Source organism: Bison bison, unplaced genomic scaffold (assembly GCF_000754665.1).
Source record: "Bison bison bison isolate TAMUID 2011002044 unplaced genomic scaffold, Bison_UMD1.0 scf7180017864304, whole genome shotgun sequence".
NCBI lineage: Eukaryota > Metazoa > Chordata > Mammalia > Artiodactyla > Bovidae > Bison > Bison bison.
Genome location: NW_011494876.1, coordinates 12,552,680 through 12,564,999, shown reverse-complemented (window position 1 = coordinate 12,564,999; position 12,320 = coordinate 12,552,680). Strand labels below are relative to the sequence as shown.

The 12,320-nt window shown below is 50.1% G+C and overlaps 1 protein-coding gene across 2 annotated transcripts in view; it reads left to right on the top strand.

The window, feature by feature from the left end:
• CACNA1D (calcium channel, voltage-dependent, L type, alpha 1D subunit) overlaps nt 1–12,320 on the top strand; it is a 349,684-nt gene that overhangs the window by 325,287 nt on the left and 12,077 nt on the right. The gene's annotated exons all lie outside the window — the stretch shown is intronic.

The window sequence follows — 12,320 nt, the reverse complement described above, 5'->3', positions numbered from 1 at the left end:
ACCCTTCGCGGGAGGGGAGCCAGAGCTGCCCCCCGCCCCGTCTCCCCCGGGCTTCTCCAACAGCAGCGTCCTCCAAGCAGGCACCCACCTTCCCCCGGCCCTGGGCTCGGGCCCTGGCCGCCCACGAAACAGCTTTCCATCCGAATGCAAGTGCTTTGTTTTGTTTCTGTTTATTTCTTACCCCACTGCTTGTTGGTTTTTGGTCCATCTCAGTAACATCCATCACCTCCTAGTGTGTGTGTGTGTGTGTGTGTGTGTGTGTAAGCGTGTGTGTGTGTGCAGCGTGTCTGTGTCTACGTGTCGTCTCCTGGTGGCTGTGAGCCTTGCTGTGCAAATGCTGTTCTCTCGTGACCCAGCCAGCCTCTGGTCCTTACAACTGCCCAGTCTCCTGGAGGGGGAATGTGGCTTTAGGAACCTCTGGTTTTAACCTCTGGTCCATGTATTCAAGGGTGTAGAACCCTCGATAAGCGCAGAGCCCTGGTGGGAAGCAGGTGTGTAGGGAAATGGTGTCCCGGTGGAGACCGGTGAAAAGAGGGCTAGGAAGGGCAGTCTGTGGTTGCAGTGATGGAGAAAGCAGGTGGAGGAGTGAGGCAAAGATGCTGAGACTACAAAAAGGGAACTACAGAGGTTGGCAAGCTGTCAGAAACAACTCTGCAAATGAATCGCGCACCCTGTCATCTCTGCTCTCCGAGTAGCTTGACACAGAATGTTTGCCTTTTATGTCCCTCTTACCATGTGTGTCTTAAACTGGGTCTTGTTGGTATGGGTAAGGTTCAATGTGAAATAGTCTTCTGCATTTTTTCCGGGGAAAATGCCCAGCATCGTTTTGTGTTCTCAGTGATGGTAATTACCAAAATGAAGGCTTGTCTGTGATCTTGCTGAGAGAGAATGAATGTGAATGATGATGAATGAAGGGAGGAATGTGAGGTATGTGCACCCGGTGGATTAGGAAATGACCTTGTGTGACAGTGACCTGTGGATTCATGTTATGACCTGGGCTTTGCCCAGACAGCTGTAGGACAGGGGGGAAAGATGGATGCTGAATCTATCAAAGAACATCTGCTAAAGGAAGCTTAGTGAATCTGAGGCGCAAATAGCTGACTGTTGCCCCAGATTGTGGAATTTCAGTAACACTGTCACCTCTGACCTGTCCAGTTTGCAAAAATGACAACCCTTCTCCTGAGCACAGCTCACACGTAGCCTTAGAGAGGCCAGTCAACTGAAAAGATGCATTTGCAAACTTGAACAGGTCTGGTCCATGTGTTCTAGAGGGTGGTGTGGCCAAATTGGGTACAAAGGCAGGGAGTGATGATCACATTTCTGCACGCTTCTCCCTAAAGCAGCCCAGATTCCAGGGTGTCGTGGTGCCCACCCCCTTACAGGAAACCACTTGCTGTTCTCAGATTCTAGTTGGTGGGTGTGGTGGGGCTTGACTTTTCTGGAGGGGGAAACATACTCTTCCGTGGATGGCTGTGTCATCATGTATCATAAATAACCAAGGTAGTGCTGTGCTGAAGAGATTTCCCTTTTCCATGGAAGGCAGGTACAATGACCACTTGAAGACAGGGTTATACCTTTGCTGAGTCCCCAAGGCTTCCTAGTTAGAAGGCTTCAGTGCTCGCTCTGGAGGTTGGATATAGTGTTTGGATGTTTTAAGACCTGAATGACAACACATGCCTATGTAATTAATAACCACGTAGTGGGGTGGGTTTCACTGAGTCTTTAAGTCAAAGGTTCCAATGATGCTGAAGCTGCACATATGCGTCATGGCTTAAAAGACTATTGCGTTGTCCCACAGTCATGTTTTTCTCCTGGACATTTTTCGTTTTGTTGTTTGTAGAAAGTTTTATTTCCTTGGTGAAATTAAAATATTTCCAGTTAGGTACCAACATCGACACGTTTCCACATGGTTCCACTGGGAGTTGAGGCTGTGACTATACTTTATGTTGTGTACCCAGCCTAGTAAATTAAGTTGTCTTCATAATCTTGACAGATACTCTGGAAAATGCACTTGATTCTGCAGCAGGCATTGAAAACAGAAAAATTTTGCCTCTGTGAAGGATAGTTCTCATTACATTTTTGGTCCTGTGCTATAGGAAGGGCTTTAAATGTATCCTGTCACTCTGCACTTAACTAGCAAGACGAAGCACTTCCTTTCTGAATTGAGGAAATAATACGAGCAGATGTGACGTTAGGGAAACAGGGTCAGATGGCAGCGGGAGGAGAAATGAGTGAGCCGTGTCACTAGGACAGGAACACAGGTCCTCAGAGGAGCTCCTCACAGTGGGCGTGGCCTATTAACAAGTGGGATGAGGTGGTCCTCCCTGTGTCGGGGTGCCAGTAGACCAGCAGCTCAACTGCTAATGAAAAGAGGAGCACGAGCCTCGGGTGAGCGCCCGAGACGGACGTAGGCCAGTGCTGCTTGTGCCGCGCAGGGTGCATCCGTCTGAGCAGGGTCAGAGCTGGCCCACGTTCTTTGCCCCCACAGTGACGCGGCTTTGGCAGGCACACGGCTGCACTCTGGTTATCAGCCCCGTGGGCTCCATCTGGTCTCCCTCTGTTCAGACCAACTGCAGGGCCCCTTCTCCATGAAGGGGGGGTGACTTGAGGCGCTCCTGGATCCCGTGTGGGCAGGAGCTCGGCACCCGGTGTCCTCTGGCCTCTGTGGTCTGAATGAGTGTGCAGTTTCCATCTGTCCATCCATCTTCATCAGTAAAGCCAGCCTTCTCTCCCGCCCCTCTCCAGAGGGGATCAGAGGGAAGCTGCGTCAGGCTTTTTCTTTTTCCTCCCTCATCCCCTACGTGCCATATTCACTTTAGTTTAACTCAGCCTTTGCTCTTCATCCATTGTTGCTGCATCCCAGTGACCTGCAGATTTCCACCTGGATCAAGCAACTAAATGAACACAAGTCCACAGCCGTGGAAACTCTGTCCCCTCCCCAGCAGACAGTCTGCCCCGTCAGGCTTTCCAGATGAGGACCGCAAGATCCAGACACGCATTAGCCCAGTATCTCATGGATCGAAAAAGAGAACAGGTCCCAGAGTGGGGAGAGTTTTGTTCATTTCTTTTTCTTTCAATGTCCAAGGATTTCCTTTATGCCAGAGACACTCTGGTAGAGTCTGAGGGGGAGACTGTTTCCCGCTCAGCCAAAATGGGAGCCTGCCCATCTTCATGACAGGAAGATTTGAGAGGGCTGTATATTTTTTTTTTCTTACCTGTTTCAAAGTTAGGTTTAAGGCTTGTAAAGAATTAGACAGGTTTTCTCACGTGAAAGCCTGAGCCCCAGCTGGCAGGTGGTGGTGTAGGTGACCCAGGGGAAAGGTGGGTGGTGGATCGGATCCAACGACTCCCTCACACGGCCTCCTTGGAGGGACTCAGGCATAAGCCAGAGGGAAATCGGGGTACTCCACAGACACGGACCTGTCACGTATCTCACAACTGTCATGTTAGTCTCAAAACTTAGCAAGGTTTTTTGTATTTTTTTTAAAGCATGATTCCATCTAAAGCCATAAAAAGGCTATTTTTTTTCTTTTTTAATCTAAGAGAACAGATGCTAACAGATAAGATTTCACTGGCTGATTCATTTGTTTCAGATGCTTGAACGGATGCTTTAGAATTTTCTGCCTGAGCTACAGCACCAAGCTCGTTAGTCGGAAGGCGTTTGTGGCTAAGGCCTTGAAAGGGAAAAGTCTCAAGTGGGCTTATTTCTACTGAAACAGCATTTCGGGAGAAATGCAGGAAAAAGCAAACCCAAGGCCCCAGAGAGATCCCTTCCAAGCAAAGCACTCTTCCGGAAGGTGGAAGCGGGGCCGTGGCTCAACTGCGGGGCCGTGGCCTCCTGTCGTGGATGCTGCTCACGTGGCTCCTTCTCGTGGAAGGGAACGAGCGGGGCTTAACAGTTTTCCCTTGCGAGCAGAGACTCAGAGAAAGGGAAAGAGTGAGAGAGAGTGAAGGAGGGGGCAGCCGCCCCAAGAGAAATGAAATGAACACAACTTCCTGATGCTGGCCAGTAAAAAAAAAAAAAAGATTAATAAAAACGATTAAGCAGACCTGCCTAAGGTGGGCAGCTGACTCCATTCCAAAGTCCTGCATCCCTAGTTTGCCCGAACTACCAAAGACTGGCAGGCCCCTCGGCGCTGGGCCGACAGAGTTCTTTTTATATATGCCAGGCCATCCTGACCATCCCACTCAGCTCTCTGCAGTGACGTGTGCACAGTGCAGGGAGACGGGGGCAGGACAGGAAGCGCAGACACCCCCATTTACACTGACACACACACCTGCATGCCCAGACCAACCCAGGTGACACCTCAGGTTCCATCTTAACGCGTCCGCGGGAAACACCACCACACCCCAACCTCATCCGACATTGTCCGTCTCTAATTCAAAGCCAGTCCGGGGATGCCTCTTTGGAAGCAGTGTGGTCCAGTTTCAAGGACACTGGGAGTCAGGGGACCTGGGTTCTAGTCCCAGTGCCAGCGTTCACTTGCTGCGTGACCTTGGGCAAGACACTTAACCTCTCTGTGCCTCAGTTTCCCCATCTGTAAAATGGGGGTAATAATGTCGACCTACCTCACAGGGCTGTTGTGAGGAATAGCTAAGTGATTGTAAAGCACTTTGAACGTATAATTGCTTATTATTAAGACTACAACAATAATAATATCATATGCCTGTTTACTACCAGAACTTTAAGAAACTCTTGTTTTTCTTTGATCTTTTGTTCTGTTCTGTATTTGTAGTGATCCATCGAGAAAGAGAATTCCCCCCTTTTTGAGATATCTAGGAAACGTGTAAAGATATAAACAGAAGTAACTCAGGTTGTTGTTTTCTCACATCTCACAAAGGGTATATTTTTGCCCAAGAAGTTGCTTTGCGAGGGGGCCCCATCTGAAATTCTCAGCCAACTCCAAGCAGTGGTTGAGGGGTCAGTACACCTGACCCTGAGCCCAAGACGCCCAGAGGAGTCAATCTGAGTTTTGGAGTCAGCATTCAAAAGTAACCTTAGTGTAAGACCCCGAGGTTCCTGAAGAGTCTAGAGAAGAGAAGGGTTACAAGCCACAGTCTGTGCAGATTGGAGGTGTGTGTGTGCGTGTGTGTGGGGCGTGGAGCCCCGGTGCGTGGGGAAGCCCGGCTCCTGGAGCCATATCACCACGGGGAAGAGCGGTGCGAGCAGAAGTCCCCCGGGCCTGTCCTGTGCGTGACTCAGCCCCTCCCAGCCGTGAGGTCTGCTCCAGTGTTGTCTTCTGTGCTCTGACCTTTGTCCCACTGGGGAAGCAGCCCTGGCCCCTGATTCTGCTTCGACATGCACAGACTGTTGGACGTCTAGGAGCTCGAGGTGGGTTTTCCTCACAGCAGAGTCCATGGGACGGGAGAAAAGGGCTGCCTTTCTGACACAGCACTGTGGGCGGTGACGTGGCATGGGGGTGACCCCTGTGAGGATGCTGAGGTACATCTGGATGCTGACAGTGGTGGCCCCTGGTACCTTGAGTCTCCTCACCTCCTGCTGGCACCCCAGGCCCACTCCAAACCCCTCTGTGAGTCAGTCACTGAAGGGCTAATGCCTGCCTTAGTGGGGACCTCTGGGGCTTGCGGAGGTTTGGTCTGAAGGCCCACCTCCACTCTGGCTGGGTAGTGCCCAGGATGTACCAGTTATTAAGTATTTGGTGTGTCATAACTGAAAAAGAAGCAGCCCTGTGGGCACCTGAGAAGTGTATCCACCATCACAAATGACCCCTCTGTCCCCCACCTACTCTGATGTCAAGTTTATTAAGCACTGAAAGGATGTACTTGCTCACCCCCCACGCCCAATTGTGTCACCCCATGTCAGAGGCCTCAAGTGACCACCTGTCTTCTAAATCTGAGTCTGTACACCAGAGCCTCCACAGAAGAGCCCTAAGCGATTCCTGAGGCTGGTGTCTCCACCCACGTATCTCCACGGTCCTTCCACATGAGTGAAAACTGGAACACGGTAACTTTCTAGGTGGGACTTAGGGAAATGCAAGAATCTTGCCCCACGTGGGCCCAGTGGTGGCTGGTAGCTGAGGCCAGTTGGTTAAGGACAGTCAGGAATCGCAGGGGCCGCCTCCCGCCTCAGCTCCAAACGAGGCTTCCCTGAAGCCTGGGCGACAGTCAAGCTGCAGACACCTCTCTCCTTTTTCCTAAAATCTTAGCTTCTGCTAAGGTTTGGATGTAGAAAAGTTGTGAGAGACGAGTCAAGTGGAGTGTGTGAGACTGACAGCCTCTCGCAGCAAACTCGGTGCCCGACACCAGAATCCATGGTGCTAAACTCTTAACTAAGCTCCTGGATGGAAGACACGACACAGGCCAGAGTCCATCGTAGGACAGCAGGTGTAGGATTGGACCTCGGGCTCTTAAATAACTTACTCTATGATGTGACCTAATTAAATCTTCAGTGGATCCGCAGGGTTATTGGGCACTCAGTTGTCTGCTCTTAAAAGTAGAATCTTTCCTCTCTGAGAACAGTGGTTCTTATTTTCACGAGTCTTTGAGATGATAGAATTACTGAAAATAAGGAAAATTACATTACGTAATTGCAAAAGGTGTGATTTTTTTTTTTTTTTTAAATCGGGGCATGTTGTTGAATAACACCCAGCTCGTAGCCCTCTTTAGCGCAAACGTGTCACAATTCAGTCATCCATGGGTGGGAACTACCTAACACGCTGTGCTAATTCGTTGTCCATGGCACACCGTAGCCCTCAGAGAGGGGGCTGTTTGGGGTAATGGGAGGATAGGTCATTGTAAGGCACAGTGAAGGCCAACCATGCCAAAGGCTCACTCAGAGAAGCCATGAGGGGGCATTTCTTCCGAAAGTATAGAGAAAGACCCTGAAGATTCACAGGAGTTCTGGATGGGGAGGAGCCCAGCACCCAAGGAAGAGATGCTGTGGCCTGTCCGTGGGTAGGTTAGCTGCAAGTTCTCAAATGTTTTGGTCTCAGGAACCTTTTATGCTCTTAAGAAGTACTGAGGACCCTTATCTATCAGTATTTACTACATTAGGAATTTAAACAGATTTTTAAAACCCAGAATATGCAAGCACAAAGATGCTGGAGAGATGAGATCCCCAGGGGTCAAGCAGCCTTTTGGAACACCCCAGTGTGCTTCTGGGAGAGGATGAGGGCGTACAAGCATCCTTGTCTTATCATGCAAATCACAGTGACCTCCTGCAGGGGTCTCAGGGGCCCTAGGGTCCTTGGGCTGCACTTTGAGAACTGCTGCTCTAGGGGACTGAGCCCACCCCCCTAAAGGAAAAGGGTGCTGGAGCCTTTTTATAATCTCGCCCTACCCTGAACCGTTCCCTGCCTTCCAGGCCCGTGCCCAGTCCCAGCCGCGTTCAGACTAAGAGTCATACCCTACATGCGTGCTGTTCTGGAAGAATGGTGGCCTGAGTTCGTGTGTGAGAGCGAAGTGATTGTAAGGATCTCAGCTCCTGAGGGTGGCATGGCGGAGATGAGAATGTGTAGTGAGGATAGTTTTCATGGTACCGAGTGATCGTCTGTCATAGCTGTAATACAAGAGCGCAGCTGGGTTAGTGGGAAGAAGGGTCACACCATGATTGGGCGGCAGCCACAGTCGTGTGTGATCACAGTCGTGAGTGAGCGCGTGATCGTGGCTTGATCCCAGCATTCTTCTTCATAGACCCAATACCGTGGGGTTGGCATGGTGTCGCTGGAGGCTTGAGCATCAGGACTGCTAGTTGAGCCTTGACTAGGGTGGGCAGGTCACTTAACCACATGGGAATAATCCTGGCCCCCCACCCACACCCTTCCTCCCAGGATGTGGTGGGATAAAGAGTGTGATAGCACTCAGCAAAGATTCTAGCAGAACAGGAGTCGTGACTGGTGACTTCTGCTAAGCCCCCATTTTAAGTAAAACTCTCTGTTTTCAGGAAACTGGCAAGCATTTCCCCATTTCTGGTGTTAAAACTACAACCAAGAAGCAAGGTGGAACTAAAACAGAGAGCTCTGTCAGATTGTTTGCAGGGAAATGTGATAGGTCACTTTAGGCAATTTATTTAAAGTTTCCTTTATGTTTTGAAGTGAAGGTAACAGACTTGCTGCATTCGGCGCAGTGTCCCCCCTGAGCGTAACTTACACGGTAGCTGTATGGCTGACTTTGCAGTGAGGGTTGGAATCACTGTGCATGACTCACGGGGGTGCTGGGCTCATGATGCTAGCCCCTGATGTTTATATATAACTCGAGGGCTGTTCATAATGTTGATAATGGACGCAAAGGCCACACTCAGAGGCGGAGAGCGATGACAAAAGAAGGGGTGTGCCTGTGTGTGATGAGTGTGCATGTGGACATGCGGGGGAGGCTGAGGACGGCTTGTGGATGAGCAGGTGTGTTCTGAGAGAATTGAATCTCCAGTTCTTTTCTGTTGAGGGAGCTAGTCTAAAATGATCCCTTCTGATTGGGGAGGGGAAGAATCCGGCTAAAGGGTTAACCAGAACTCGCCTTGAAGGAGATGGCCGAGCAGGGCCAGCCCTGGCTGAGCGAGACCTGCCTGTGATAGAGACCAGGCTCTGCTCTGCCCAGCAAGGGCTCTTGGGCTGAAGCCTGGAAGCCTGGCACTCACACCCGAGGATGAATGGGCTGGCTCAGTCCCACCTGGAGACCCACATCTCTTATCTGCACTGTTACAGTGTAGGTTCAGGGGGTGGTTTGGGCGTTTCTATGTGCTGAGAGCTGGCAGACCACCGGTGTGTGTGATGACGCTAGCTTAGGGAGGCGAGCAGTGAGAGCTTTTCTAATGCACCAGGTAGGAAAAACTTACCCCTGAAAGAGGGTGAGAGAAAAGAAGGTATGTGAATGTTCCTATTTGAGGTTAGAACACCATAACATAATGCAATTGCTTCAGAAATAGATTTTATAGTTTGGGGGTGTTTTTTTAGACTTATTCATTAGAGTAAATATCTATAAAATTCCAATTAAATGGTGTCTAACATTGAAAGCAGCAGTCTACAGGCAAAATGCCAACATTTCTTTGTTTTTTAAAAAAAATATGAGAACATCTAGGATTTAAAAATCAACCAGAAACTAGGCTTGATTCTGTTTAATATTTTATATGATTGGACATCTTAAATCAATAATGTTTCTATTTTATAGCAGCAATTCTGTGTTTATTCAAAACCATAATTCTGTGATGTTACTGGAATGACTTTATATGGCTTTGTGTTGGTTTAAATGCTAATGGCCACATTTCAAATTAAAATAGTATTTTGCTGATAGAGGTAGACACAAACATGACATATGAAAGAATAGTTAATTTTCCTGATTGTAAAGTGTTTTATTTCAAGGGAAAAAATGTTCTTTTTTTAAGGGCTGTGGGGGGTGGGGGGGAAACGTTATCAAGGGTTTAAGATAGATTTCTGCACTTTCGGAATTGGAACTTGTGCCTATGGAATTTTTGGAGCAGCCTAAGCTACCTTTTAGCTTGATATGTGTGCTAGAAATTTTTTCATTATCATGTTTTGTGATATGTAATAAATTCAGGGTGCTGTGCTCAAGCTTCGCTTCAAGTTTGGGAACATGTGTTTCCCTCATTCCAAACCCTGGCAGATACCCTCCCTGCTCTGTGTCCCCTCCCCTCCCACCCCACTCCCCACCTGTCCTTCCTTAGACCCCCTGTGAAAGAATGAAGTCAATCCCTGACTCTTAGAAGGTGTGTTTCTTCCTCCGTGGAGCAAGCGAACTATAACCGTGATTTCTGAGCCTCTGCTTTCCTGTCTGGGAAGAGTGCTGCGTTCTCTCCTCCTTTGACGTCTCTTTAATAAACATGTTGTCTTTATTTGTCTTTGGAAGTGGCCTCCTGGGCCACCTCTCAATTTTCTCCATGATTTCTGTTGGAAACAAATCTCTGTCCTGTGTCTGTTTACTGCTCTCTCCTAATCCTGTGTACCATTGAAGACATGCTGGAGATAGTTTTTGTTTTTATTATGCAATTATGTCATATGTGTATTTCAGTGAAATGTCAAACCATCAACAGAGGATGATGTTAAAAATTATCCAAATAAATAGTTTTCTATTTCTTCTAATCAGACCTAGTCCAGTCAGTTGAATGACAGTGATTAGGACTCTCTGCTGTTATTTAAACAGAGTGTCCCCAGCCCACAGTGCCTTGGGATGTGGATTACGGTACCTAATTTACCTGATGTGTAGTCGGTGCCTTGTCACCTGTGTGTGTTTTGTGCAATGGCAGTGGGTATCTCAAACCTGGCATCTTATTTGGGAGCCTCAGAGCGGGTAACAGCTTTTTCTTCCCAGTGATCCAGAATCAGATGGTGAAACCCTGGTTTAATGTATCATCCCTTGATAAGTGTGCCCTAGAGAACACTGCCTGGCTGACTTGCAGGCTGTTCAGTACCGCTGGGCTTGCCCTTGCTGCCCAGGCCTGCAGCTCTGTTGTGAAAGAGCTCTCACCCACTTGGCATTAGAGTTACCTTCTTGATGCCCCCCTGAGAGTGGTATGGGTGTGCCTCTAAGAGAAATGATTTCCCAGGCTCAGATGTGCTGGAAGCTTGGGTCCTGGGAGAGTGTATATGCATGTGTGCACGTGTGTGCCTGTATGTGTACCTGGGGGCACGTGTGAGTGTGTGTCTTGTGCCTGTGATCAGAGGGACAGGTGAGCGAGGGGCAGTCTTACCACACCACGGAGTGTTCTGGGTTTGGACCTGCAACACCTGTGTCATTCTCCTGTGAGACCACAGCATTCCTAGCTGGGAACCTTAAAGATTTGACTCCAGGCCACAGTTTCACCCCCACAGGTCATAAAATGGAAAAGTCTGCTGCTCCTATGTTGAAAGAATGGTTCAAACCAGACCCAGCCTGGTTGGTGCACCATCTTTGAAAAGATCCTCTCCTAGGCCGAGGACTGCTATGAACAAGGCCATTTTCACGGGAGCCTCTTGGGCGGTTTCATGCACCTTTCTGTTCTAAATGAACATCCCCCCGCCCCCCACCACTGGCATCTGCAGGAGGCCCATCTGAGCATTCCCACACGAGGGGCTCAGCCCTGCCGCATCTGGCAAGACTGCAGCCACCATCCTCTCTGACCCCCACCCCACCCGCTCCACTACCAGGCGTGTCTCAGTTGTGGTCCTGACGCTTTGTCTATGTCCTACACCCACCCACTGCCAGGGTGTTCGGAAGAAGGGCAGGGCAGGGCCCCCTTCTCTGCACACTGCCCTCACATTGGGAAGTATTAGCTGCAGATGGAGACCCGCACAGCCAGACCCCGGACGTCCTTTACACCTTTAGCGGTCACTGAGGTGCAGACAGACTGCCAGCACCTTAAGGGGTGCTGCCTGGATACAGGACGGGTGACCTTAGACCTGGGGTGGGGAGGAAATGCCTCTCTGAGATGCCAGTGTTTTTGTGGCGAAGGATTGAGTAACTGTACTGTCCCTATTAAGCTTGCCGGTTTTCTCCAAGTCTTTGGTGAAAACATAATTTTCTTGGAGCCAAGAGCTACCCCTTGCCCACAGATAGTCTGTAAGCATCTTAAATGTTTCCCTAACACAGTTAGGTACAATGGGAGGCCTTTCCCAGGCCCTGTCCCGAGGGAACCTGGGGCCCAGGGTGAGGCAGGCTGGTAGCAAGGGCCCTGGGGAAATGCAGGATGTCTGTGAGGGGCCTGAAGGGCTCACCTGGTTGGTATTAGACCACCTACAGAGGCTGGAGCCCCTTTCAGTGTCTTGTGGTCTTCAAGAGGATGACCCAAGCACACTGCAGGCCATGGTGCCCACAGGGCCACGGAAGCCGGCCCTGCACGTGGCCCAGGTCCATGCGTGTCTGTCCACTGTGCTGTGGTCCTGAGTGTGCTGTGGCTGCGGGTGTGTTGTGTCACTCCCTCACTCCCATGGCTTTGAAGCAGAACCACTGGCCTGGACGGCTGCTTGGTTTGCTTGCCCTCTGGCCCCTGCGCTCAACTCCCTCATCCGGAACACGGTCAATGAGCCCTTGCCCACCTGCACTGGAGAGCAGCCAGGCTGTGCCCCTCGCCCCACCTGAGGTCTGGGAGGTGGCGCTCTGCCACCATGCTTCCATGGACTGTCATTTAGACCTGGGCCTGGGTTCTTGGCCATGGCAGACCCTAGTACTGGTAACCAGGGCCTGTTTCCTGCGAGTGGAGGTGTTTGGAAAGAAGGTTACTGGCCTCAAGCACCCCAGCCTGGGCCATCTTGAACTCCCGACCACACCCTATATCCCTGAGCCCACAGGGACACCATCAGGGGCATTCAGACAAGTGGTCAGTCCCCTGGACTGTCCTCAGGAGAAACCTTCCTTTCCCACAACTGACTCAG